This window comes from Sapajus apella, unplaced genomic scaffold, assembly GCF_009761245.1.
Source record: "Sapajus apella isolate SASKATOON/1434 unplaced genomic scaffold, GSC_monkey_1.0 scaffold48, whole genome shotgun sequence".
NCBI classification, from domain to species: domain Eukaryota; kingdom Metazoa; phylum Chordata; class Mammalia; order Primates; family Cebidae; genus Sapajus; species Sapajus apella.
This window is the reverse complement of record NW_022436988.1, coordinates 6,873,271-6,877,924: the sequence shown is the minus strand read 5'-3', so window position 1 is coordinate 6,877,924 and position 4,654 is coordinate 6,873,271.

Below are 4,654 nucleotides of genomic sequence, written 5' to 3'. Positions count from 1 at the left end.
GCGATCTCGGCTCACCGCAACCTCCGCCTCCTGGGTTCAGGCAATTCTCCTGCCTCAGCCTCCTGAGTAGCTGGGATTACAGGCACGTGCCACCATGCCCAGCTAATTTTTTGTATTTTTAGTAGAGACGGGGTTTCACCATGTTGACCAGGATGGTCTCGATCTCTTGACCTCATGATCCACCCGCCTCGGCCTCCCAAAGTGCTGGGATTACAGGCTTGAGCCACCGCGCCCGGCCCAATTCCAGTATTTTGGGAGGCCAAGGCGGGTAGATCACTTAATGTCAGGAGATCCAGACCAGCCTGACCAAATGGTGAAACCCCCTCTCTACTAAAAAAATACAAAATTAGCTGGGCGTGGTGGTGCACGCCTATAGTCCTAGCTACTTGGGAGGCTGAGGCAGGAGAATTGCTTGAACCCGGGAGGCGGAGGTTGCAGTGAGCTGAGATCATGCCATTGCACTTCAGCCTGGGCAACAAGAGTGAAATTCTGTCTCAAAAAAAAAATTAGCCAGGCATGATGGCACATGCCTGTAATCCCAGCTACTTGAGAGGCTGAGGAAGGAGAATCGCTTGAACCTGGGAGGCAGAGGTTGCAGTGAGCCAAGATTGCGCCACTGCACTCCAGCCTGGGCAGCAGAGTGAAACCTCGTCTCAGAAAAAAAAAAATTAATACCTCTAGTGGACGCTTGTAGAGCCCCTCTCTCTGTGCCAGAAGGTGCTTGGAGCATTGGGCGGACCTAGAAGACGGCCTATCCACTGTGTGCAACCCGAATAGCCTGCCACCCCAGCTGGCCCTGGGCGGTGCCCCCAACCACGGCCCCTCCCAGGCCCTGCTCCCAAGTGTCTCCAACATTTAACAGAACAACAGGTTGGAGTCTTCCAGTTGGTGTTGTCAGGATGCAGGCAGTTTCCAATTTATTCTTTGCTTTGGAACATCGATACATTTTACAGCTAAATCTGGTTTCCATCTCCTCTGTAGCAACAAGTATCTCCAAACAAAAAATTAGAACCAACACATATTTTTGCTATCTTTGGATATTTTCCTAGACCTCTAAATGTTCCAAGCTTTTCAAGGCTGCAGACAGAATTGTGCTGTTTAGAATTCTGTGATCAATGAGTTTTTTTGTGTGTGACTAATGATACCTCATATGTGAAAAATTAGCATTGCCACAGTGATGACAGTGAACAGAGCGCAGTCCCACCCGAAAAGCCCCTGGCGTCAGCCTTCCGCTCCTAGGGGGGTGAAGCCACTGCCTTGGCTTCTGGTAGGGAAGTCCAGCTCTGGCCCAGGGCCTCTGTGGGTTGAGGGTGCCCTGTCATCACAAGCTGTCACCTCGTGGTTGTGGTGAAAGGCTCAGGTTGCCATCAGGGGAAGGAGTGAGAACCAAGCCTGGCACTGTTTCATTTCCAGCAGGGAATCCAAGAGTTCTTACTGATTTAATGTAAAACCAGAGAGGAGAAAGCACATCCAGGCAACGTTCCGGAAGAGAGGAACAGGCCAGGAACAGAGCCCCACCCTCAACCAGCAGGCCTGGTGGGGCTCGTCTGGAACAGAGAATAGAAACCACGATCACATAGGCTGGGTGCAGTGGCTCACGCCTGCAATCCCAGCACTTTGGGAGGCCAAGACGGGCAGATCATGAGGTCAGGTGTTTGAGACCAGCCTGGCCAACATAGTGAAACCTTGTCTGCTAAAAATACAAAAAATTAGCTGGCCATGGTGGTGGGCCCCTGCAATCCCAGCTACTTGGGAAACTGAGGCAAGAGAATTGCTTGAGCCTGGGAGGCCGAGGTTGCAGTGAGCTGAGATTGGGCCACTGTTCTTCAGCCTGGGTGACAGAACGAGACTCTGTCTCTAAACAAATAAAGTATAAGGAGACTGAATGCAGCTCTCTTCATCCTCTCTTGATGTTGGAGACAGAAGCCTCTTCCAGGGTCAGAGCTTGCTGACAGCACCAGAGTCCACCCTGGAGGAGGGACCAGAGCAAGCACAACACGGGAACTCCCCTTGGAACAGACCCATTCCCAGCCCCGGGTCCTCATCCACACGTCCTGCTCCGTGGGAAGGCAGGACTGTGTGACCTCTGAAGTGCTTTCTATGAAAACCCCCAGTGAACATTGTGCGAGGCCCGGGGCAGTGAGGGCCTGACTTGAAACTTGCTTCCATTAGAGGCAGAGCGGGTTCCTGGGCCTGACAACTGGAGGGGGTCGTGCATCTGGCGCTCTGCCCCCATGACACGGCCTGCTTAATGTCCAGGGGTCCCACGTGAAGGGATATGCGAGCTCACCGGAGACCTCGGCCCTGCCAGATCTGTCTTCTTATGTAAACACCTGCTTTTAATACTAAACAGCATCACTGGCCAATAACAGCCAATGCTGCTCAGCGTGCCTGGCAGGAGCACTGGGGGGGATGGAATTTGTAGTGTGGCCGAGAGACAAAGCATTAGGCAACCCGAGAAGGAAAAGGTGCAGTCGGGATTCGTCTCCATCTCTAGTTTATGGGTCCTGGATCCCCATGAGGCCAGCGCTCTAGAGTAGGAGGGGCTGGGAGGTCTGTGGGCAGGACAAAGGGACACCTTCCAGGAGGACGAGGGCCTTCCCCTGCCTGTCCCCCTCACCACGCCTGCAGGCAATAGTACCAGGCAGGCCTGAGACTGCCGCACAGCCAGGCCTGGAGCCGGGTTCTTGGAGCTGGAGGAGAGCAGCTGTCAGTGCAGAGATGAGACAAGGGAGGTGCAGAATCTTGGCCTATGGCCCTAGGAGGGTGAGGACACGGATGAAGGCCCCCCCCAGCTCCCAAACCTGTGGTCCCTCAGCCCCCAGGGACACTGACCTGATCAAAACCCAGGACCTCAACCTAAGACCAAATCTGTACTTTATATATTTTTCTTTACAAACTTTTTTTGGTAGGTATGAAGGTCTTGCCATGTTGGTCAGGCTGGTCTCGAAATTCTGGCTTCAAGTGATCTGCCTGCCTCAGCCTCCCAAAGTTCTGGGATCATAGGTGTGAGCCACTGTGTCTAGCCTATCTGTCCTATATTTTCAGAGGGAGGGAGGGGGTGAAGGTAGTCCTAAATTTATATGGCCTAGATGATGAAACTTTCAATTAAAAAAAAAAAATCTTCCTGATGCTCTCAGACCCAAAACAAACCCCAGGGCCTCAGAGCCCCGCTGCGAGCATCTAGAGGTTGCTCGCCACCACTCAGTTCTAACAAGAAGTCTGATTTGGGTCTCACCATCCTCTGCACTCCTAACCCTCCTTCCCTGCAACTTACTAGGAAAAACTTAAAGGGGCACAGCCAAGCCCACAGTGGCATTCTGAAACTACCTTTACAAAAATGCGAACAGTGAGATTATTACAGTGAAAAATATCTGACCTAACCCACTCCATCTTGCTTCTTGCTTCCAAGCTGTCCTTGTTCATTCCTGGGAATAAGCCGAACTAACTTTGGGAGAAGCGTATAGTTTAACTGTTTAACTTTGAAAGAAAGATGGTAACAGCACTTTCCAGAAATAAACCCCCTTCTCACCTGGGGACAAGACTGACTCTGTAGGACTAACGTATCAGCCACAAGATTGGAAATGATGGCTTAGGAGTCATGCAGCCAGAGGCCACAAGGTTCTGAACCTTCCCAATTGCTCCTAGGGATGACATCAATGTTGTAAAACCTGAGAATGGTGCTTGAGATATTTTTCAGACCCTGCACTCTGTGGATCAGCTGACACCCACCACCTATCCAAACTGGCTCATCTGGTCTTGTGGCCCACACCCGGGAAACCGACTCAGCACAAGACAGCTTCGACTCCCTATGACTTCATCTCCAACTCCTGATCTCTAATCAGGACTCCCCACTTCCTGACCCCCTACCCACCAAATTATCCTTAAAATTCCCAGTCTCTGAATTTTCAGGGAGACCCGCTTGAGTAGATAAACTCCAGTCTCCCGTTTAGCCAGCTCTGTGTGAATTAGACTCTCTCTATTGTAATTCTTCTGTCTCAATGAATCGGCTCCATCTGGGCAGCGGGCAAGGAAAATCCTTGAGGGGTTATAGTGCCATCCTGAGACAATGCTCTCGGATTTTTTTTTTTTTTTTTAATGAGAGGTTCTTATGTTGCCGAGGTTGGCCTGGAACACGTGGCCTTACCTCAAGCGCCAGGACAACTGGCCTGAAAAATCTGGCGGCTCCTGCTCTCAGATTTTTAGCCAGTCAGCCTTTTCAAGCCACCAGGTCTGCTCAAAACTGAAAACATCTAAGGAACATTTCTCATGGCAGATTTTCTTTCCTATGGGACAGGTGAGTTTTGATTTCCAAAGGGCGTCATAAGTGTCAGGTGCATGTTGAAATCACTTTGATTCCTTGCTTTCTCTCTTATATTGTTTTTGTGACTTCTATTATTGATGTTCTAATAGAAGTGAAAAAGGATGACTAAGAAAAAAAGGGGCCAAAAGAACGGGATTCAAATGTAATGGCATCTAAAAATCACAGATCGGGAGCTCCTTAAAAATAGTGCCTCTAACATCTGTGTCTGGCATTGGCCACACCTTGTTGCCAGGAAGTCAGGTCACACTTTACCCCAGCAGCTTCACACAACCAGGCTCCCAGGGAGACCGGGGACTGACGTGAGGGAGGGCACATAAGAAATGGGCACAG